The sequence below is a fragment of the Myotis davidii genome, unplaced genomic scaffold (genome assembly GCF_000327345.1).
Source record: "Myotis davidii unplaced genomic scaffold, ASM32734v1 scaffold408, whole genome shotgun sequence".
NCBI lineage: Eukaryota > Metazoa > Chordata > Mammalia > Chiroptera > Vespertilionidae > Myotis > Myotis davidii.
The window spans coordinates 554,428-579,978 of record NW_006299389.1 but is presented as its reverse complement, the minus strand read 5'-3'; the positions used below and the strand labels follow the sequence as shown (position 1 = coordinate 579,978).

Sequence of the window (25,551 nt, the reverse complement as noted above, 5' to 3'; positions counted from 1 at the left end):
AAAGACGATGAGGACACGTGACTCAGTTTGGAAAGGAAGAGAAGTACCTTCTGCTCTCCAATGAGGAAAAGGTTGAATGAGGAATCAGTTTGAATAGAATATTTTAATGTTCCAAAATCAACTAAAAGAATAAATATTATATAAAGGTCACTCAATGAAGACAGCCAAAGAGAAAGTAAAATGACAATGAAGTTATCAATTTCTGGGGAAAGAAATTTGCCCTTTGAGTATATGCTGGCTGTAGGTTTGTCATGTGGGGGTGGAATTGAAATGGTCACAATTCCCACAGAGCCTTTTTTTATTTTTAAGATAGAGGAATGGGGAGAGAGAAAGAGAGAGAAACATCAACGTGAGAGAGAAACATCGATCAAGTTGCCTGCCATATGCTCCCAGATGGGGATTTGAACCGTGACCCTTTGATGTACAAGATGACGCTCCAACCAACTGAGCCACACTGGCCAGGGACCACAAAGACTTTTTAACACTTGTTGTACACAACTTGGTCCCAGAATAGTGACAGTAATAGGTAACAATTGTTCTCATTTTGAAGCTCAAATGATACTCGGGGTGAGAATTGTTATTCTCTAGGTTTATAGCACGTGTGATTGGAACAAGAAATGTTGTTTCTACCCACAGGATAAAGCCTAAATCTCTTCGTCAAGTATTTTCTCTGCCAAGAATTTTACACGATGCCAGGAGATGGTGGGAGTCACTTGTTGACCCTCATATGATAATATTCAAGTGCATTGTTATAAATAAGATTAACTTTTAAAACAACAAGGAACACTCACTTACTAGAAACATGCTGATGTCTATACGTTAATTTTAAAATATCCATTCTATAATTCTAAGAAACTATAATCAGTGTAATAAGGTTTAAATAAGTCTAACATCAATATCCTTTAAGGCAGTGGTTCTCAACCTTCTGGCCCTTTAAATACAGTTTGTGACCCAACCATAAAATTATTTTCATTGCTACTTCATAACTGTAATGGTTGCTACTGTTATGAATCATAATGTAAATATCTGATATGCAGGATGGTCTTAGGTGACCCCTGTGAAAGGGTCATTCGCCCGCCAAAGGGGTCGTGACCCACAGGTTGAGGACCGCTGCTCTAAGGGGTGTTTACAATAAAACTGTAACATCACCAAATCTGAGATAAGAATAAAATAAACTAATGGCAGAACTGAAAAATATAATGCCATCTGCTTTGAGTAATGGGTTTCTGCATTTCCAGTAAATGAAACATAAGTAAGTTCACCTCAATGACAGAGCTACCATTTTATTACTGGCATATCTGGAAAATACATGCTTAGGTAAGAAAAAGAATTTTGACCATCGTTCTTCTTTTCTCTGATTCTCCCTCTTTCAGAATTTATAAAACCAGAAATTCCATAAAAGTAAAAACAATTTTGGAATTATACAATAGAAGACTGACAAATGAACCTCAAAGCCACATACAGCTCTTCAAAGGCTCTGCCATGCTGTGATGATTTGGAATCTTGTGGTCTCCCAAGGGAAAGCTATAAAAATCAGGGAGACTGAAGACAGTGCCAGCTGAAAAACCACACAGATGGTTTAGCCGACTAAAAGCCAGCTGAGTTTTGGAAGATTGTCTCATTTAAAGTATCTTCCAAAAACAGCTTTATGTGGTTGGTTTCAATTTTCCCTGTCTTCGACACTGTTAAGCTACCTTTTCAGCCTTTAGACAGGCAGAGCAAAGAAAACATTAATTTCCTTTGAAAGGGAACAAAAGACTTACTGTTTCTTTTTGTCCTGAAAAAGTTTTAGACCTGAGTTTTATTCATTTAGTAAAATCATCACCATCCAGCTGTTATATTCTCTAAAGGACCACAAGCAACTCTCATGAAAACAGGTGTTAAGTCATGGGAGTAAGGAAACAAAACAAATGTATTTCTTAAATATATATTTTATATCAAATATATAAATATATCTTCAGAATGTAAATTATCAGTATATATTCTGTTGATATGTTAAATTATATATACATATACATGGACATATATTAAATTGCATATGCATACACACATGTATACATATCATTCATGCAAACAGGAAAGCCTTTGGCTGAGGAAGGGGATGGAGGAGATCTGGAGAACACCTTGTGTATGTAATTAGAATAAATTGCTCTGTCCTGTTTAGATATGGCCTTCAATTTGTAAGTGTTGAAAGCAACTGACTAATATGATAAATTTAAAAATTTACTCAGCAGCAGAGACAGGAAGGGGGAGGGATCAAGAGACACTACTGTTCCGTAGCTAGTTTAATGGAGAGGACTCTCACATGGACACAACAGGTAGAACTGCTTGCTCTGCTATAAGAGTGGTCAATACCCAATCATATATAGAATTACAGAAATATTGCTTTTAGTCACAAGAATAACCCTATTATGTTACAACTAAGATTATGCCCAAACAAAACCCAAGTGCACAGCCACACTGCAAGGTAAAAATGCCCTCCTTCGGGGGTACACTGCTGTGTAATATGCACAAAAGAATCTGATGCACCTTCAACTATCTGCCTTTCCACTCACCAACTGGCCATCTTTTTAAATATGATTTGCATTTTCAGATTATCAAACTTTTAACTCTGAAGCTCAATTTTGCAAGAAAAACAATGAGAGGAAATAAGAAAGGCTATGTATAGATTGCCAATTCTAACTCGTTACTACACAATTCTAACTCAAAACTATACATCCTGATATCATTCTTTTTGCTGCTTTTAGGGAGTCTTTCATTCTCACCTCCCATAAAAATCTCAGGGTCATCTATTCCTCCTCCATGACAGCAGTGTAAATTTGAACTCCAATTTTGAGATCCAAAACAAAAACAAAATGCATACACACACACACACACACACACACACACACACACACTACCTGATATCTGATTGGTAACATAGATTTTTAAGCCAAACAAATACATTTTAACACTAGAAACACAAAATCAGGGTTACAGTCTTCCACTTAAAATCTATTTTTACTGGTTAATGTTTAAACCTTAAAAAGAAAAGGAGTTTACAGTGTGAGCTAGAAAGATTGTCTCCCTAAAGATATATTGAACTGTTCGGCTTACAAGAGCCTTACTTTCAGATGCTACTGCTTTTGCAGGAATAACTTTAATTTTTTATGATGATGATAATGAATTTTTTTTCAAAACCTGTATTGTATTTTGTAAAAACCTGACGAGCTATATAGTTTCTTTTTTAAAACCTAGAGCACTCTATAGTTAAAAGACCATCAAGTCTTGAAATATAATAAACAAGAAAACTATCAATAAACTTTTAATTCTAGCATTTCTTATTGACAACAACATTAAATTAATTGTAATTTTTTGCTGTTTCTATTTCTCAGATAAAAGTGGCTATGATCACACAGTCTGCATCATAAAATGGCCAAAAGGTTTAAGTATCTATGGGAATCTAGGTCTGATCCTGTTCCTGAAACCAGGTCCATAATACCAGACATTTAGTCATGTCCTTAGTGCTAAGTGCTGGGCACTGTGCTGAAGTTCTTACATAAGGTGCCTCTCACAATAACTTTATGAGGTAGGTATTATCTCAGATGAGAAAAGTCAAGCACAGAGATGGTAAGTACTTTGAATAAGGGAACAGAGTTATTACGTGGCAGAAATGGGAGGTAAAGGCTGATCACTGTTACTCCAAAGCCTTTGCTGGTAACCACTACATTCTATCTCCCAAAATATTGTTCCCCAATGTAGCCCTTCTACAGACTGGATCCCAGAGAATGGACACTGCCATTGTCTAAATAATTAAGGAAAGGGCCTTTCTCATTCACCAGAATGCTGCAGTGAGTGGTCAACCTAAAGTAGTTAACTAAAACACCAGGAGCAACCAAAAAACAACTCATGAGAGCTCACCAGTGTGGCTCAGTGGTTGAGTGTCAACTTATGAACCAGGAGGTCATGGTTTGAGTCCCAGTGGGGCACATGCCCAGGTTGCAGGCTGGAACTCCACTAGGGGGCATGCAGGAGGCAGCCAGTCAATAATCCTCTATCATCATTAATGTGCCTCCCTCTCCCTTCCTCTCTGAAATCAATAAAAATATATTTTAAAAATTAATTTAAAGAACTCAATTTAGAGAATCAGTTAAATGAGTTAAATTGAAAAACCTTCAATTTATCTTAAGAGGGTACTATCTAATTGTGGACTATATAAGGAGATGATGACTTCATTGAAATGAGAAGTGAAAATGTTAAAAAGCCAATGGCAATGTCTTTTTCTCACACCCTCTCATCTATAGATAAATGTATCTATGCACTGGTTTCTTAGCAAATCAAGTCCAGTTAAGTAATACTGCTTATATACATACTAGAGCAGGGGTGGGCAAACTTTTTGACTCGAGGGCCACAATGGGTTCTTAAACTGGACTCAGAAGAAGGAGCTGCGGCGGTGTTTCCCGACGTTGCCATGTTAACACTGCTGCTGGTGAAGGAGTGGAGGGGAGAACAGCTGAACAGACCGGATCCGGCCCATGGGCCGTAGTTTGCCCACGGCTGTACTAGAGGCCCAGTGTATGAATTCATGCACAGGTGAGGTCCAGCTGGCCCAGCCCCAATCAGGGCGGACCCTGGCCAGGTCTGTCAAGAGGAGGAGACAGCCAGAGGATGGCCAGCCGGCCAGCCCCAAACTGGGCACAATCAGGGCTGGGCCGGCCGGTTGGGAGGGGTCACGGGCAATTGGCCGGCACCCTGCCCCTGATCAGAGTAGGGGGAACCGACTGTAGGTAGAGCTGGCTGGGTGAGGGACTGCAAGCCGATCCAGGTTGGGGGGGCCAATCTGGGGTGGGCTGCAGGAGGTTGGTCAGCTGGCCAGAGCCCCTTTTGGGGTAAAGGGGACAATCGGGGGTGGGGTCAGCCAGGGGAAGTGCTGCGGGCCAATCAGGTGGTGGGGATCGGGGGCAGGGCCAGCCAGGGGGAGAGGCCACAGGTGGTTGGCCGCCAGCCTTGCCCCTAATCAGGGTAGGGGGAGGCCGATCTGTGGTGGGGCCGGGTGGGGGAGGGGCTGCAGGAGGTTGGCCAGCTGGCCCCACCCCCTATTGGGGTTGGGGGCGATCAGGGATGGGGCCAGCCGAGGCAAGGAGCTGCGGGAGGTTGGCCACTGGCCCCACCCATGATCAGGCCAGTCCACTGGCTGCAGCGTGCATCATAGCAACAGGTTGTTCCGATCGTTACAGCATTCCGGTCGCTGGCTTTTTATATACATAGATGTATACACATACCCACAAATCACTAATTTTTATAGCATATGTAGTTTTAAAAATAGATATGAAGTTACATAATTATGTGGGAGGAAATCTTTCCAACTTAAGTAAAAACACCAATTTAGCAAGTAATGGAGTTTAAAAAGAAAACACAAACATCTGGATATCTTGAAATCACAAGGTATTTTTTTTTATGCTGTTAGTTTAAGGGTTTGTTTCCCTTCCCACTAAGATTTGAATAAATTCCATGTGTTGGAGCTACCTTCTGGCTCTAAGTAATTCTAGGTTTCGTCTGAAAGCCAAAATAATTATTTTTAAAATCCAAACAAAATATGTTAAATCTTAAACATAAGTATACTTGTCTGCCAATGTAGTTTAATAGGTTTCATTAAACAGGAAGCTGACATTTTAAAATTATTGCTGTTTACTACTTGTTCATCTACTTTTCATGACGTCTTTTAAAAATTCAAGCCTTAAATCTGGAATATATGTTCCTTGTGGGGACTCTTCTACCCAGCAAGTAATTCCCTGCAGGAACTTAATGCTGTTTCAAGTGACAACAGAAATACAAACAACACAAACTACAAACAGATATAGTACAGAAATACATCTAATGGCCTCTTTATAATCTCATTTTACACCCATACTTTCTAATAAAAATGAAGTCCTAGATGATTTTCATAATAAAACCACTGGCTATTAAAAATTAGAAAAGTGGGAATACAGACACACTTTAAACATTAGGAACATTATTTTTAAAATCCTGAATATTAACAATTGGGTACAAACACACTTTAAACATTAGAAACATTATTTTTTAAAATTCTGAATATTAACAATTTATCCTCGTCTTGGTTATAAGAACTAAAGTTTTAAAAAATGGTCAGCTCATATACAATTAAAGTTCCCAATAAAAATTAAAGCAGGATACAGGCTGGTTTTAAATTTTAATTTTAGAAACCATTATCCAACTCTGATTTTTACAATACATAAGACTGGAAAATGGCAAATCAAAGAATCATTCACTCCAGAAATAAACATGCCAAAATCCTTGCCATCACATTATGTTTGTCACTGCCAAGTCTATATTCTTGACTGAAATGTTTATTCTTTTTGAGATTTATACACTATCATATGTGTACATTAAAATTATGCATAAGTAAATATTAATCAAATTACCACCAAGGTCAATTGTACTGAAAAGGCTTTTATAATTGCCCTTTCAAAGTTTACTATCGCCCTCGCCAATTTGGCTCGGTGGTTGGAGCATCAGCCCTTGGACTGAAGGGTTGCTGACTTGGGCACATACCTCAGTTGCAGGCTATATCCCCAGCCCAGGTCAGGACTCGTGCAGGAGGCAACTAATTGATGTGTCTCTCCCACATCAATGTTTCCCTCTCTCTGTCTCTCCCTTCCCTTCCACTCTCTCTAAAAATCAATGGGGAAAAAATATCCTTGGGTGAGGATTAACAAACAAAAAAAGGCTTACTATTAACATAGGATTCTTTTTAAAACTATACATAAAATTTTAGCCTAACAATATTTGAAGAACATTACCCATTAGAAAGACTTTTTTCCATAAGGAAAGTGGCCCCTGAATGTGAAACCATTCCTTTCCTGAATCCACTCCATTTCAGCCCCTCATGCAATGGTGCATGCTGCAGATAACTAGCATCTGCTTCAGATAGGCAGGTAATGCTGGTATTTATTGTGGTCGGCAAACCGCGGCTCGCGAGCCACATGCGGCTCTTTGGCCCCTGGAGTGTGGCTCTTCCAGAAAATACCACGTGCGGGTGAACACGTACAGTGCGATTGAAACTTCGTGGCCCATGCACAGAAATCGGTATTTTGTGGAAGAGCTGGTGTTTTGTGGAAGAGCCACCCTCAAGGGGCCAAAGAGCCGCGTGTGGCTCACGAGCCGAGCCGCAGTTTGCCGAGCTGCAGTTTGCCGACCACTGCAAGTTAGGCAAATGGCACCACCTACAGAATTAAAGAAACCAAGGGATTTGGAACCGGTTGGCTTAATTACCTGTCAGAATCTACTGCAGCTTTTCTAAAGTGAATATCCTGATACCTACTGTTCCTACAGGAAAATTCCATAATGTGCTTTAGAGAAGTTAATTCATTTTATGCTGATAGCCTCTTTTATGCCATTTAAATATAGTATTACTTGGTACATGAGATATATACTTCTTATCTAATTAAAATACTTTAAGATTTTACTACTTCAGATACATAAATCAACTCACTAGCCCTCCTGTACAATCACAACACTAACATAAACTGTGTTTTCTTAAATTAGCTCTACAGCTAAGAGAAAACCTTAATAGGTCTGCACGAAGGTGGTTACAAGGAGCAGTAATGGTAGTACAGGTAGTACAGCTAGTACCACTGACATTCCAGGACTATTCTTTGATGTAGGGAGCTGTGCTGTGCATGGCATAATGTTTAGCAGCACCCATGCCCATTCATGACAATCAAAAACATCCTAGACATTGTCCAGTGTCCTCTAGGAACACCATCATCTCAGGGTTCAGAACTAATGAGTTAGTGGAAATGGCCAGAGAGAGGCTGGGTTTATTTAGCTCTGCTCCTGTGAGTGTGCACCAGGATGGGAATTTCACCTCCCTGTCTCAGTTTCTCCTACCTCAAGTTAGTTCTATGTATTAAATATTTAAAGAATTGAATGATGGCTAGTTCTACTGCTACGATTATTTTAATTACTAGTGGCCCGGTGCACAAAATTCATGCGCGGGGTGGGGGTGGGCGCCCTCAGCCTGGCCTGCACCCTCTCTAAACTGGGATCCCTCTCACAATCCAGAACCACTGGCTCCTAAGCGTTCACCTGCCTGCCTGCCTGATGCCCCTAACTGCTCCCCTGCCGGCCTGATTGCCATAACTGCTCACCCCCACACTGGCCTGTTCCCCCTAACTGCTCTCCCCTGCCGCCCTGATCCCCCTAACTGCCTATCTGCTCTCCCCTCCTGGCCTGATCCCCCTAACTGCTCTCCCCTCCTGGCCTAAACCCCCTAACTGCCTATGTGCTCTCCCTTCCTCTCCCCATGTTCAGACCCCAGTGCAGAAGTGCTGAGAGCTCTCCGCCGAAGCCCCGCCCCTATCTTGATGCCCCCCTCTGGGATGGGCAGTGCCGTGGGCCTGCAAGCACCCCTGCCAGGAGGGCCGCCCCCTGCGGCAGCCTTGTGTTCCAGTGGCGTAAGTCCCTGTCCCTGCCCAATAGCTCCTGTGCGTGCATAGCCTATTAAATGGTCGTGACTGTGACACTATTAGGACCAATTAGTGTATTACCTCTTTATTATACAGACTAGAGGCCCGGTGCACAAAATTCATCAATGGAGGGGTGTCCTTCAGCCCAGCCGGAACCCTCTCCAATCTGGGGCCCCTTGGGGTATGTCCAACTGCTGGTTTAGGCCCGACCTCACAGGGATCGGGCCTAAACCAGCAATCGGACATCCATCTCACAATTTGGGACTGCTGGCTCCCAACCACTCTCCTGCCTGTCTGACTGCCCCTAACCGCTTCTGCCTGCCAGCCTGACTGCCCCCTAACCGCTCCCCTGCCAGCCTGATCAACGCCTAACTGCTCCCCTGCCGGCCCGATTGCCCAACTGCCCTCCCCTGCCGGCCCAGTCACCCCCAACAGCTCCCTCCTTGCTGGCCTGGTTGCCCTTAACTGCCCTCCCCTGCCGGCCATCTTGTGGCCACATGGAGGCGGCCATCTTATGTAAGGCCATAACAGTCAATTTGCATATTGCCTCTTTATTATATAGGATATACTTTGTAGCATCTTTCTCTATTTCAGGCTCCCTATACCACAACTGTGTACTCTTTTCAACAACAACAAAATCATTGAACGCCCAAAACTCGACGATTTAAAAAATGGGGAAGAGGGCATCACTAGACTTATGGCTTATTTAGAGATTCCTCCTATAAGTCCAGTATTGTGGATCATAAGGATATGATCCCAACTCCTGTTTCCTACTCATAGTCTACTAGTAAACACCAGAGAACCAGGATTATCTACTTGGACACTGAACACATCATATACTTTTCCCCCTGCATTCTGGCTGTGGCTCTTGTCTAGTGGGTAGCATAACCCCACCACATGTGTTCCTACACAAATCATTAGAACCCAGCATCTTCCATGAAGTATTTTCCTGATGGCATCTAACTCTTCTCTCTTACTCACCCCACAAACATTATGGTAGAACCTCTCTCATAGTACCTGTGATCTTCAGGGCACAAGTGATTCAGTGAAGGCAAGAGCCCATAGAATTCATTTCCCTGTAAACCTTTTCTACCCTCATCTTAGTCTAGCCTGCAGGGCCCAGCCAGGGCCCTGGCCACATTATTACTTAAGATTTATTTCTTAATTGGGCAGCTACCTCTGGATAATTAATTGTAATTTTCTTATAGGCTGATTATACAGCTCCATAGTAAACATTTTTACTACATACACCCCTTTGAGCAACTCTAAACCTACTGTAGTGAGATGATGGTACTTTCATAAGGGGAGGAGAGGAGGATGAACAAATGGAATATCCAGCAATGCCTGCTGTACTCATTACAGGGGATTAAGGCCCATGGTGTGCATGGTTGGGGAGACAGAGTACTCCAAACATCCACAAGTCAAGGATTAAGCAATTCTGTGCAAATGCCAGTGTCATCCTGAAGGATCCTGGCAAAAAAGGCAGTAGTGACAGGTGAAGGAGAAAAAGACCGCAGTAGTGTATCTCAACATGTACTCAGAGGATCACAGGCCCCAGAAAACTCTGTGCTGCCTGAATCAAAACACAGGTGTAAGGGAGTGGGACCCAGCTTCTACTTTTCCTTTGATCCTCACCCAAGATATGTTTATTGATGAGAGAGAGAGAGAGAGAAACAATGTGAGAAACATTGATCGGTTGCCTCTAGTACATGTCCCAAGTGGGACTGAACCTGCAAACTAGGTGTGTGCCCTGACTGGCAATTGAACCAGTGACCCCTTGGTGTATGGGACAATGCTCCAAACGAGCCACCTGGCCAGGGCTCTGCATATCCTTTCAAAATATATTTTAAGTAAATGCCACTAAATTCAACAGCTGCTTTATTTTCTAGGCATTCTCTATATTAGGTGTTCAATTAAAAATGAATAAATTTACATAAAAATACTAGAGAGGAATTTATAGACACAACTAATGTTGTCAATTCTGTAAATATTGACAGAATCGGGCAGCAGTTATTTCAAGGATGTGAAAATTTATCACAAACCCCCAAAAACCTACCTGGGACTGCCCTGGAGAATTTCACCCCTAGGAGATCCCAAGAACTGCTGCCTGGATAACATCATTTCTGTAAGAAGTCTTGGGAGATAGATACACTTTAGCCCAACACCAAGGAGAACACATTTCTCCTCTGACAAACTGAAACCAAATAAGTCAAAAGCATTACATGGATCCAATTGCACCAGGAAGAGTTAAAATATGACTAATATCCCCAAGAGCCTCAGGACTCACGAGGAGTGAGTAACTCCTTTAGGGGCCAGTAAGATTAATGACATTTCCAAAATGAGACTCTCATGAGTCATAAAAGAAGTGACAGAGGGTTGCAGAAATCAAGTCTATTTTAATCCTTAAAAAACTAAAGAAAACATTAGAAAGAATCTCTACAACTCCTTCAAAATAGGAAAGACAAACTTTTCTCAAATATTCTTTTTGGAGACCCATAAAATATCCCTCCTTCGGACACATCCAAAAAGACTATATCTGGGTTGCAAACCTGACTGAGATGGCAACTGTGTAACCTCAAGTGGGTAACTCGTGGGCTTCCATTTCTTCCTCTATAAAACAGGGCTGCTAAGAAGAGTCAACTTAACAGGATGGATAAAGATCTTGGACCAGTGACTGGGGCAGAGCAGACTAACTGAAGAAACAGCCTCCGCACCTCAATGTCTGTCTTATTTCAAAATTCACACACAGCGTCTCCTTCCTAAATGATTGGGGAGCATCAAATAGGATAAATGTACACTGCTGTATGAGAAGTGAAGCATTACTCTCACATGTTAGCTGTTATTAACTTACAAATGGAAGAATAAACACAATTAAAAGAGAACTGACACACAGAATAGGTAAGTAAATAGTTAAAGGTCACTTCATTTCTTTAAATGAGTTCAAGTCTCTTTTATTCCTTTAATATTTATTGAACAAAAGGCAAGAGCTAAGCATTTGTTTTCCCTGACCGACAAGAGCGATTAGACATAAGCAAACACAAGAGAGAAAAGTCTATAATTAAGGTAAAGATAACTAGGGACTTCACCGTAGAGAAGTGGGCAAGCAGTAGAGAGAGATTACTGCAAGCTTAGGGTGAGCAGATAAATCTTCACAAAAGAGGAAGCAGTTGAAATGGCCTTGAAGTATGTGTACAGTTTGGATAAGGATCCTAATCCAAACTGTACACAGGTGGCAAAGCAAGGAGATGAAGAGGCACAGGTGTGGGGTATAAGGTAACTCAGTTTTGCCAAATCAGAGTGCAGGTAGTACTGGGCCAACAGACTGGAACACAGCCTACAGACAAACTGGAGAGGACACTGAGTATGTGTCCAAGGAAGAACGGACGGAGAATGCTGGCAGCTGGGATTCCTTGCTCAAAATCCTTTCATGAAGGAATTTCAGTTTTACATTCTAAGAGTAATCTGACAGATCTTAAGTAGTGGAGTTAGCCCTAGCTGGTTTGGCTCAGTGGATAGAGCATTGGCCTGCAGACTGAAGGGTCCAAGGTTCGATTCTGGTCAAGGGCACATGCCCAGGTTGCAGGCTCGATGCCCAGGAGGCAGTGATCAATGCTTCTCTCTCGTTATTGATGTTTCTATCTCTATCTCTCTCTCCCCATTCCTCTCTGAAATAAATAAAAACGTATTTTTAAAAAATAAAATAAAATAAAGGGTCCCAGGTTCACCGTAGCTGGTTTGGCTCAGTGGATAGAGTGTCAGCCTGTGGATTGAAGGGTCCAAGGCTTCGATTCTGGTCAAGGGCATATGCCCAGGTTGCGGGCTTGATCCCCAGTAGGGGGCATGTAGGAGGCAACGGATCAATGATTCTCTTTCATCATTGATGTTTCTATCTCTCCCTCCGTCTCCCTTCCTCTCTGAAGTCAATAAAAAAAATTTTTTTAAAGCAGTGGGGTTAGAGCAAAGGGTTAACCATCAACCTCCAAAGTGGTTAAATGGTGAAGGTTTGAAAAGAAACAGCTGGGTAACGATGAAGTCTGCAAAGTAACTGATGACAGGAGATAAATAATGGAGGAGACAGCAGCACACAGCAGAAGACCCCAGGTTTTATCTGCCACAGAGAGGTAGTACAATTACTGAAAAAAAGAGGACACAGGTGGGTGAGGCAACCAACCATGTTCCAGGATACTGAAATAGTGTTCAAGATGATCACAGAACTACTGCCTCTAAACTTTGGGAAACACAGGCTTTACCAAACAAAACGGAATGATTTACAGAGAGAACTTTCACACCTGAGAACCTAAAGCATATTACAAAATAAGAAGAGAGGAGATTTCCTGAGAAATCTCCCTACATTGGCTTTTAAGTTAGTAGGAAAATATTATTTTAGAAATAAATCTAATATGCTATCCATTTCTGTAGCTAATGCACAGTTCAAGGGGCTAAAACCAGAGAGGAGCGCCAAGCATCCCATCTCTGCTTTGAGGCTGGAGTTCATTGACTACTGTCGGTGAAAGGGTCTGATCAACATTTTTAATTTCACTTCTGAAAATGTTTGAAGCTTTTATGTTGAAGACGTTTGCTGACTATTCCAAGAATTCTACTTCTTTTTATTATGAAAATTGAGAGCTTGGCTTTGATAAGAAATTTTGTAGAAAATTGTATAGGGGTCATTTTACTTACCATTGTAACTACCACATGCCCTGAACACTGACAAACAGCACTCTTTGAAGGCAAAAGAAATAAGAAATGCTGAGTGTTGGTTATAAAACAAAAAGTGCAAGTGGAGATTGGTTAGAAATTTCCCAAAATTTCCCAGCATCAGCTGAAACTGGGCTAAACTGTGGCAGATTAAAGTGTACATCCTTCATTTTGTCACTGTAGTCATTCGGTAACTATTAAGTACCCACTATTTACAAGTTACAGTATGAGATACTGGGGAATACAGGTGTGAATTAGACAAAAATTTCTACTTTCAGAGAGCTTATATTCAACTTGGGGAAAAGAGATAAAAATAAATAAATAAGTAAAAGAGCATGTCAAATAATAGGTGTTATGAAGAAATAAACACTGGGAGAATAGGAATTATGGAGAAGGCTCCAATTTAAATGAATAAAAGGTGAAAAGATAATATCTAAGCAAATACTTCAGGGAAGAAGAAGCCATACAGATGGGGAGGAGGGACCATTTCCAGCAGAGTGACAGGGGAGTCCAGGGGCCTTGGGGCTTAAGCCAGGGGCTGAGTTTTGGAGCTCAGTGGGCAAGCAGCAGAAAGGGGTGGTAGAAGAAGTCAGAGAGGGGAGAAGTATCTGTGTCTGGAGATGGTGGGCACTGGCTGAACAGTGATCATATAGCATTTGTGCACCTGGGTAAGAATATTTAAAGTGAGGCTTATTTTAGAAGATACGATCCTCTTAATAGACATGCAACATTCAATACTTATATTTGGGATGTAATGAACAAAATCTTTTTAAAAAGAAATAGACTCATAGATACAGAAAACAGACTGACAGTTGTCAGAGGGCCTGGTGCAGGAGGGAGAAGGTGAAGGGATTAAGAAAAAAAAAAGAAAGAAAGAAAAACCCTCATAGTCACAGACAACAGTATGGTGATTACAAGAAGGAAAAGGGGGATAAGGTGGCGGCAAAAGAGGGTAAAGGGGGGATAAATGGTGATGGAAAGAGACTTAACTTTGGATGTGAACACACATTACAATAGACAGATGCTATATTATAGAATTGTACACTTTAAACCTATAATTTAAAAAACTAATGTCACCTCAATAAATGCTATAAAGAATTTTAAGTAATAAATACATAAAATGGCACATCTATGGCCATGCAATAATTAGTAAAGGTATCTTGTTACTACAAATTAGAAGTTCAGGTTGAAACTGGGGGAAATTACTTATAGTAGTAATTAAATGTGAATGAAATATGCTATTAAAGTATAAACTTGCCTATTATTTATTTTCACCACTATGTTTTATAAAGAGTTTATATTGGACCTCTTCTTTAAAAATGTTCAATAACTCTACATCACACAGAAAAAAAATGGTCCAAATTCCTTCATACAACACCCAAGGTATTTCATAGCTTGACTATCCCCACCATTCTAACTGTACTGTATTTCAAACTACACAGAGTCAATTGTCAAAAACATCCTACCACATCCTGCCGACATTACTTTACTCACGCTGCTGATTCTCTTTCAGATACATACTTCCGAATCACCAAGACTTGCAAAATCCCATCCAATCTTAGCCCAAATATCAGCTCTCTCAAAATATGTTTCAGATCCCTGCCATGTTTGGAATTAAACTCGCCCCATCCTGTATTCCCTTATTACCTTGTGCATTAATCCCAGCATTAATCAGTGATAAAAGTCCAGGCTGTTTATGTTCAAGTGCTACCAAATTATCTTTGTGAATTTCTCACACCCAGAATAGGTCCTTCCTTTACCACAAGCTGTTAGTGTTACCTCTGTTAACAGATAGCTACAATGGAAACGGAACATGTGTAACTGGCCCTTTCCTTGTTCTTCAAGAGCCATATCTTCGACACAGTATATACCTATCAAGATATAAGCTACAGTAAGTTTCCAGGAAGAAAAACAAAACCAAGAAATCTCCTTATTCCTGAGACAGAGGAAATTTTTCCCAATACTGTTGTTCTCTTTCTAAAGGGTTATAAACAGTCAAATCTTAACAATGGAATAGCCTAAAAAGTGTTAAGCACAATGAGGACAATGTCCTCTTAATGACTAGGTTTAACAATCATTTTCTGTGTTCTGAAATTGAAAGGGAATTTAACCTCAAAGTGGCAGTTCCAATTCTTCATCAAGGTGGTAGTTAGAAGAGAATATTTGGAACATGATTGCTTCAGGGGAAGGTCAATTTCTCTTGTCTCCTATCCCTTTTTCCATGCAACAGCTTAACCCCTCAGGGAAATGTGACCCTAAGACGAAGGCTCCTAGGCAGAAGAGAGAACAGTCATTTTGCATAATCTAAATAGCAGGAACAGATAATGTACTTCTTGCATGTTTCTACTAGGAGAAAAAATAAGGTATCATGCCTCCTACCAAATTAATAAGATGACGTATCTTAGAAGCAGTAAAGAAAGTTTATAAATTTCCTAAACAAAAAAGCATCTAATAAAAAAATTCTATCATTCTAGGTGCATTCAGAATGTTTACAACTGGCCAGGAAGTAATGTACTCTTCACTGTCTTTGACAATTCCATTTAGAATGGAAAAATAATTGTTGTAGAAAAGATCAGAACTGGGATCAAACTGCAAACAAGGACGATGGAACAAAATTCAAATAGAAAAGCAGAAAGTGTGGCTGTTCCTAAAAGAATTCTTAGCATCCTGACCCTTGATTTACTACCTACATACATCTATCATGCTATCTTTTTCTTCGACATTGACAGCACTATGTTTCAATTAAAATTGCATAAAATATCAGAAACTCTGATATCAGCTGGCCTCAGGGGATGTCAAATACAGCTGTTTGATTTTAATAGCAACTACCTGAATTTTCATCTGAGAATTTTCAATTTTGCTTATATGTATTATCAGAATTAAGTTAAAGTTATCCTATTTTTCCCAAGTGCTAATTTCACTGATAAAAAGGAAAGGGATAGCCCTGGCCGATTTTGCTCAGTGGATAGAGCATCAGCCCATGGACTGAAGGGTCCCAGGTTTGATTCCTGGTCAAAGGCATGTACCTTGGTTGCAGGTTGATCCCCGGCCCCAGTCAGGTTGTATGCGAGAAGAAACCAATCAATGTGTCTCTCACATCAATGTTTCTCTCTGTGTGTCTCTCCCCCTCCCTTCCACTCTCTCTAAAAATCAATGATGGGAAAATATCCTCGGATGAGTATTAACAACAACAACAAAAACAGGAAGAGAATAAAGTAAGAGAAGGAAGGGAGGAAGGAAGCGAGGGAGGGAGGGAGAGAGGGAGGGAGAAAGGAAGGCAGGCAACCAGGCAGGGAATCCTGTGGAACTGAGACAGCACCCCCTAACAAGGGACCTCTGCCCAAACCCACCCACGGGGCATGTGGGGAAAGTGATGTCTACCCATCCACACCCCCAAGAGTGGCCAAGTAACATTCTTTTACCTGCCTCTCACCAATCCCACTGAAGAAGCACTCTGTATGTGACATGTACTCTTCCCCAGCTGGCACTGGCATGGAGTAAAGAAGGATATACTTCATACTAGTAAAAATCCATTTTGCAAACTTTAAGCCCAAGACAGTGCAATAGATTCCACGAGTGTTGCACTGCAATATAAGAAATATGTTTGTTTCACCACATGCTTCGCAATACCTAAATCTTTCTCTAAGTTTTAAATCAATTTAAATTTTAATACTAGGGAAACATTTTTGTGCAAGAATTTTTATTTTCAATTCACATTCCTGGGTGACTAATTTTGAAAGAGTTATATTACCCAAAAGAAATCTGATCATTTACTTTTCCTAGTAGACATGTTGGTATTTTGTTTACTTGTTTATTTGAAACTACAGAAGTGAACTGTCATTACTGAAATAAGGTTATACTTCATTTCTTTTCAGGACTGAAACAGACAGTATTTTGTTCACTTTTTATTTTTGTTTTGTTAAATTTCTCAACATGTTGAAAATATCCACTGATTTGCAACAATATAGAAAAGTTACCAAATGGGAAAAAAAAAAAACCTCCAAGAATAGAATACTGCAATTACTGAAACATCAATACTAGAAATGTTCATGAGGAGGAAATTCATCCTTTCATTCTTATTTCTACATTGAAGTTAGTACAAAAAGAAAGGGGGGGAAATCCCACCATAACTCATAGGGAGTACACACACCTATCTCTGAGAGCAACATGCGGATCAGAGGACTCTGACACATGCCATCTGCTTAGAATCCAGTCCTAGGAAAAGAAACACCTCCTTGTCTAAGCAGCAATTCCTATGGACCACAGCAAAACAAAAATTAGTTAACACACAAAGCTGTGCATATATACATTCTCTCTCCACACATTATGGAAAAGGTTACCCTTCAGACAGAAAAGTAACCAGCTGTGTCCGTGGGTTTTCTGTACCTTCAACTACTCCATGCACATACATTAAAGTATATTTCTGTTTTGATCCACTGTGTTTGGCCAAAGTACTTGTGTTCCTTCTACAGTGAACTCCAGGACTGTGTAGGCACCTACGACTCTGCCTCAGAGAACAGCAGTTCGCAGGGGCACTGTGAGGAAGGCAGGCACTTCCTATACATGGAATCTGCAGACTAACCCAGGAAGGCAGATATGGTCTATTAACCTGGAGTCAGGAATTCTGCCGGCAAGAAGCAATAGCACAGGTGAGACCCGAAGCACACAGGGTTCAATAGGCTGGGAAGGAGCAGCACAATTCCCAGAAGAGGGCTGTAAGGAAGTGCAAGGGAGCAGGGAGGGAAGAGTTGGGGTAGAGAGGGTGGGAGAAGGAATGAGGCTGAGAGGTCATAGGAGAACACTGTGCGAGCCCCTCCCTCGCTCTGCCTGCACCTTGGGAAACCTATTCCCAGAGGTCACCTTCTACCCGACCATTCTGTCCCAACCACTTGAGAGAAACATTGAGACAGGAATTGGTGAGCAAGGAATTTTAGGACCAAGGTTCCTACCTTACTGATGTCACAGAGGGTGCCCCCTCTTAGGAGGTAGTGTCCAGCCCCTCCCACTTGCCTCCCTCAGGATCCTGCACAGGAACTGAGGCAGCCAGCTCTATCACACAGATTCATAAATACACCTTTTAAATACCTCTAAGAAGTCTCCACAACCAAGAAATTTTAATTAAGATTCCAGATAAAATAAATTATTTTAGTGATCCAGAAGATTAGTCAAATCCCCCTTTTGTTTGAAGTAAGAATATTTTTATGCAATATCTAACATTATTAAACAGACATGATTTATCTAATGTAAGAAATGCAATGTACCATGAGAAGGGTGGGCATGAATTGTAGCTATTTGATGCTGTTAATTCTAACATTCCCTAATATACTTGCTTATTTTCTTAATCATGTTATGCAATACATCAAAATCATTAACTAGCTTAATAGCTCACAATCATCACTATAAATATTAGATATGGTTACACACACTCTGGGATTATTGGTATTTACACTCCTGTTGGAAGCTAAAAGCAAGTAACTTATTTAAAGCCTCAAATCTAGCAAAGTATGTACTAGTAAACCCTAATCTATCAGTTTTCTCATCTTGGATATTTTACTAAGCTACTACTCTTGTCTTTTTACCTCCATTTAAAATGCATTCACAAACAGACATATACTGAATTTTAAGTAAATTCAATACTTTGAAATTTATATTTACCTGCAAAACACACTGAGACCATTCTTTATAAAAACAAGCTTTCAATATTTTTAATTGCATATGTAATAATTGGTTGCTGTAGAAATATAATAAAGAAAATTACAGCCTTGACCATGACAATGTTTCAAATTAATGAATACCTTTCTATAATATACAATACATATGTACTTTCAAACATAAAAAGGAAAATATCCTGTTTTTGTAATCTGGTTTTAATCCTTGACAGTGTATTATAAATGTCTGTTTGAATTAATAAATACACATCCATTTATTTATCATGCTCATTAGCATATTGTAGATGGTATATGTACCATCATTTATTCAACCTTCCCTCAATGTTGGATATTTACGTGCTACCAGTTTTTCAGTTTCATAATCAACTCTGCAGATTATCCAAATAAACATATCTGGTGTGACTTTCTCATTTTTTTCCACAGAACAAACTCCCAGCTGCAGAATGCAGAGTGACAGGGCGCTCTTATTTCTAAGGCTGGTGGCCTGAACATCCTCTAGGTTTACATGGAATTAGCAACACTGATCAACGCTCTAACCAACTGAGCTACCGGACTATTGTTGTTGTTTTTTAATAAAAAGCATTCTATCACTTTAGAAACAGGAATAGAAGAAATCTTTGCCCTGGCCCGATAGACCAGTTGGTTAGCACATCATCCCAATATGCCAAGATTGTAGGTTCAATCCCCAGTCAGGGTACATACAAGAATCAACCAATAAATGAATAAAAAAGGGATACAACAAATCTCTCTCTCTATCCTCTCTCTCTTCCTCTCTTTCTCTCTCTCTCTCTCTCTCTCTCTCTCTCTCTCTCTCTCAAAAGTCAATATATAAAATATAAAATTTTTTTTAAAAAAATAGAAGGTATCTTTGAAACATCAGACAATAGCAAAGATCTATCTACATCTCTGGTGATTTTTCACAGCCACTGCTAAATAGGTAGAGTTATAAAATTAAATTTCTATCCTCAATACACACCAACGCCACTGAAGTGCTAAATCAGTCCGTCATAACACATCCAGATCAATGATCTGTAGGAGTAAAGGAACATGTTGCATTCTCCAGCCTCTTGGGCCCATATCAGAGAGGGCAAGTGGTGATCTTTGCAGCTCTCTGTCCCCAATCCCACCTGCATATGTATGCACCTGTACAGCTCTCCTAGCCACAGCCACAAAATCAGGGACATCCTTCCACAACCACAGAGTTAGAACTGGACTAAGATCAAACACTTCTACCGTGCATGTACATATCCAGCAACTTAAAGAATTACAATCTTCTACTTACAAATACTCTCAAGTAGGATTTTGCATTTTCAAAATGTTTCATGTTCTTGCTTTATTTTAAAAAGAAAGGACTCAGCCCTAGCTGGTTTGGCTCAGTGGATACAGCACTGGCCTGCGGACTGAAGGGTCCCAGGTTCAATTCCGGTTAAGGTCACATGCCCGCGTTGCAGGCTTGGTCCCCAGTGTGGGCTGTGCAGAAGGCAGTTGATCAATGATTCTCTTTCATCACTGATGTTTCTATCTCTCTCTCTCCCTTCCTTTCTGAAATCATTAAAAAAATATATATTTTTTAAAAAGGGCTCAGTACACAAAAACTAAGGGATACTTTAGAAAAGGGTTCTCAGGACTTGAACCTTTCTCCCAGAAGTACAGTTTCTGCCTCTAATGACTTGGAAAAAAATTTATCTCAGAACTACAGTCCTTTGGGATCTTCTGGACACAGCTCCAATGAAAACCAAAGGATAAATATTTTCACCTATTTGACACCCCTCAGAACCCAGATGATAAGAATGCATCCCCACAGTGGGTACCTCCACAGTTTATTCTGAAGGACAGGTAACATGGCATGGTGGCAGGTGTTTAAATGATAGCTGCCGTTTGACAGGGTACTGGATCTGCACCTCACAAAGGTGTAACCACAGAACAAGGAGCATAATTAAGTTGGTTTTTAACTAGTTCCTGGGACAGATCTTATGCACTGCACTGTAGGTCACTGCCATGGCACAGTTTGAGAAAATGTGGACCCCAAACTGCTTTTCAAAGTTTAATAAATGTCAGCACCTCATGAGAGAAAGAAGAGGCAAATTTATTGAATGCCATTCAACTAATCTACATTAATTACCTAAGATATTGCTACTTGTCAGCTTGTAAGTTTTCACAAAAAAATTTATTTTATATTTGTGCTGTGTGTTTGTATGTGCATTAATGCTTCCCGTTTGCACAGCAACTACACTATACACTATACACTATATACACTATACTATACAACATGCAGAGACCACACACAGTTGGCAATAGGTTTGGGCAAATTATAACCTCATTTCACAAAAGAAAAGAAACACTTGAATTTGATTACATTTTAGGCTAAATGCACATACTTCCTATACATAAAATGAGCACTTATTTTAATCAATCTAGAAGGAATATAAACAATAGTATAAATATTTCTTATTGCATCCAATTACATTCGTTTTATCATATTTTCTTCTATATAAAAATATCAATTACAAATTTAGAGTCAGCAAATATCTCCGACTCAAATGTCAAATTAGGTCAAATGCTATAAGGAAAGCCCACTCCTAAAGGACTTTGAAAAAAATGTAATGAGCCACTGCCCTCTGCTGGTGAAAAATACACGTTGTCCATAAATATTTAATTTGAGAACAAAAGAAATGAAATACATTAATATTTGAGCACCATAGTCTGCAATACAATTTAGTGACTTTTGATTATGTAGGAATGATACACACATATATACTACATGTTTTAGCAAAATATGCAACTTCAGACTTTTTTTACTACAATACATACAGAACATTATATTCTATCTGAAAATAGTTTCTAAGCAAACTTTCTTTCAACAATTATTTAAATAATATGAGTCAATGATGCTTTTTGCCATTTTAGAACCCATGAGAAATGTTACCTTACTTAAAGATCAATTAGTAAGTCTAGAATAAAGTTTAAATGCTTTAAAAGTACTATGAGCATGTACAGACACATTTACTATCCTCCTCACCCACAGTGAAATTCTGGTTATAAGCTAAATATCTGGAAGTACATGGATTACAGAATATCTCTACCATGTGCTTATAAGACACACTTAAACATTAGTTTAGAGCTCTCTATATAAATATACTTTTAAGAACTATAAAAATAATTTCATTGAATATTTTTCAAATAGCACAAAATAATACAAGAAAACAATCTTGTAAAAAAGAATTCCAACAACACAGAAGTAAAATATATAGAAGATTAGGGTCCTAGCTTTTTACGCCTCAAATTCATTCTACTGACCACAGGCCACCATAATTAAGTAGGTATCCTTTCATTTCTTTTTCTGTTTACATATTTTTTAAGATTTTTTTAATGACAGCTTCACACTATACATGGCATTCCTTGATTAGCTTTTTTTAATTTTTACTTCATTTATTTTAGAGATGTTGTCACATCAGGTCATATGGATTGACCCCATTGTTTTTAACAGCTGTACAGTAGAGATGTTCTACAATTTTATCCCATCAATCCTCTACTGCTGGTAACCATATCTGGGAAGGGATGTTATAAATATCCTTGCTTGAAATTGTCCACAAGAATAATTTCTATAATTATTGATCTATATCAAATTAACATGTTTCCATAAAATATATGTGTAAATAAACAAATACTGTGCAGTACAGTTTTATTTTTGTCACACTAACATTTAGAAGCAACATGATTTTTAAAATTAAATCTCCAGTTGTGGACTCAATTCTTTTTAGTGACTAAAAAAGCAATCTTTAAAAACCAAAAGCTGGATCTCTACAGAGAGAAGACGCACATCATATATTCATGAAAAACATTATCTGAGTATTCATATGTTTTTGACTATTTAAAAAAATTTACCTTACATTAAAGAACTATCAAATGCTCATAAAAATAGCTAGTAACCCTCAGAATGACACTCTCACCACTTAACATCCCATTGATCTTTCCACATTCTATGACTTCTTTATTTTATACAGTTAAAATCCCCAACTGAAAATACAAACAACTCTATAAATAGCACTTTTCCTTGAAGTTCAACCTTGCTCATCTTTGTTCAGTAATCCATACAACTCCAGTGATCAGTTCTGCTGTAGGCTTAAACCATATCATACAAATGGCATAAAATGGGCTGGCTTTGTCCTCCTTTCACTGAGCTATAAATTTCCTCTGAAGGTTTATTAATGAGCAGCATAGTCACAAACACTCAAGCTGTCATCAGGCTCCTTGCTGCTAAATTTACTGAAGCATGCACTCTACTGTCTGCACATCTCCACACACATGATTTGTAAAGCCACAGATACAAAGATTGGAAGTGATCTTTAATAAGTTTCCCCACCTTGAAAACTGCCAGTCCCAAAGAATCCATCATCCTCTGTTAAATGTATAGCTTATGAGTGAATGAATATTTAGCCTATAGTTGTGTCTTGATTTTCTGTTGAATACCCATTTCCCTCTGTGCCCTTCTATTTTCCCCAAGACTGTAGTTGCCTCATTCTTTGCCTTCCCAGTTCAGTTCAAATCAAGACACTTGGTTTCACGGTCACAGCCTCCAGAAATGGCAGGCAAAGAAATACTTTCTCTTGATCCCTTGGGTTATCATGATGGTTTGTCTTGCTCTGTGAAAATGAGTACAAAAAAATCATCCTTTCAAAAGAGACAGGTCCAGCCCTAGCTTGTTTAGCTCAGTGAATAGAGCATCAATCAGCCCATGGAGTTCCAGGTTCAATTCTGGTCAAGGGCACCTACTGCAGTTGCAAGCTCAGGGCTCCTAGCTCTTTCCTTTTGCCTCGTTGCTACAGAGTGAGCAAGATGGGTCACCAGCAACTCTACTGGAGCCATCCAAGGAAATTCGGCCAGGGTTCTCATTCTTGCCATGTCTGCTCAAACCGCCACGATCTGATCTGGAAAGTAAGGCTTCAACATGTGCCACCAGTATTTCCGTCAGTACACGAAGCAACCAGGAGGTTGTGGTTGGATTCCCGGTCAGGGCAGGAAGCAACCGATGAATGATTCTCTCTCAAAATTGATATCTCCCCCCCCTTTCTCTTATAAAATATATATACATTTTTAATAGAAAAAAAATCAATGGAAAAATATCCTTGGGTGAGGATTAACAAAACAAAAAAAGAGGCAGGCCCAGAGGACAGAGACGGCAGACACAATTAATAGACTATAGCTTCCCAAGAAAGATACACAGCTCCAAGAAAGGTTTCATGGAATACATACTAGTAGATATATTTTCTACAAGCTTTATCAAAGACTTTTTTTTGTTAATCCTCAACAAAGGATATTTTTTCTATTGATTTTTTTAAAGAGAGTGAAAAGGGAGGAAGGGAGCTGGGGGAGGGGGAGAGAGAGAAACATTGATGTGAGAGAAACACATCGATTGGTTGCCTCCCACATGGACCCCAATCAGGTCAAGGGATCGAATTTGCAACCCAGGTATATGCCCTTGACCAGGAATCAAATCCAAGACCAATGCTCCAACCACTGAATCGCACCAGTCAGGGAACAGAGAGCAGTCCAGCCAAGCTAAAGCATGAAAGGATAAGAAGTGAGCTGAAAATGTAGTTTGAGAGCCTGGAAATAGCAAAGACCTCCTTACCCAACTGCATGAACAAAGGAACCAGGAGAAAGATGACCTGTGACATTATGAAACAGACAGGACATACTCCCGCCTGGAACCTCTGCACCTCCCACAAAAGATGACTCTCAATCCCACTTCCCTGCAGTTTCTAGCAGTATAAGTCTTAAGACAAACAGGACATCTGTAACTTGCTGCAGGAACAGAGTGGGAACTGGGAAGGCTATGCATGTTCCACAGTCATGCACAGAGGAAAGGAAGCCCAGATGGGTAAACAAGTGGCATCTAAAAAGAAAGAGAAAGAGAGGCTCAATCCTAGGGCCATAAGCAAACACTGATTTCTGTGTAAAAAAACAACAAACAAACAAAAACAACCTCCAATACAATGGAAAAACAAACTGGGAATGATATTTGTGGAAAATAGAGCCGAAGTCCATATCCTTAATTCATAATAAAATATTTTAAAATACTAAAATATGAATAGAAAAATATAGGCTATTATAATTGTTCAAATATCCTAGTGATTTAAAAAACAGGATTAAACCTTTTTATTTAAAAAAGAATAATTCTTTTCCTAACAATCTCAATGTTATCAGACATCATTTTCATGTTACTTATGTGAGTAGAAATACTGGAAACAATCTGACTTGTCTCCAAATACTATTTGACTCAATAATTGGCCTTCTAACATATGATCCCTTAAGAAAAAAAAAAGTTGGACAGTAATTTATGCATAAAGCTCTTTACTGTAGTGTAATTGATAATACTGAAATTTGTAAACAACCTTCATAACAATAGATTAGTTAAATTGGGATTCATTCTTAGGATGAAATATTCAGCAATTTCAAATAGTGTTTTTGAGAGCTGTGAAGTGGCATAAGAAAATATTCAAAAATAATAACATATAGTAAGAATTAATGCTGAATCCTAAGCCCTAAAATGTTTAGTTTTGAGTAAGCCTGACTATATGTTTGATAATATTCCAATTTTTAAAAAATAAGTATGACAGAAAGCCTGACTTAGGAAAGTGGGTCTAAGACAGGGGTGGGCAAACTTTTTGACTCGAGGGCCACAATGGGTTCTGAAACTGGACCGGAGGGCCGGA

The 25,551-nt window shown here is 39.5% G+C and overlaps 1 protein-coding gene across 4 annotated transcripts in view; it reads right to left on the bottom strand.

The window, feature by feature from the left end:
* KDM4C (lysine (K)-specific demethylase 4C) overlaps positions 1-25,551 on the bottom strand; it is a 354,050-nt gene that overhangs the window by 217,229 nt on the left and 111,270 nt on the right. The gene's annotated exons all lie outside the window — the stretch shown is intronic.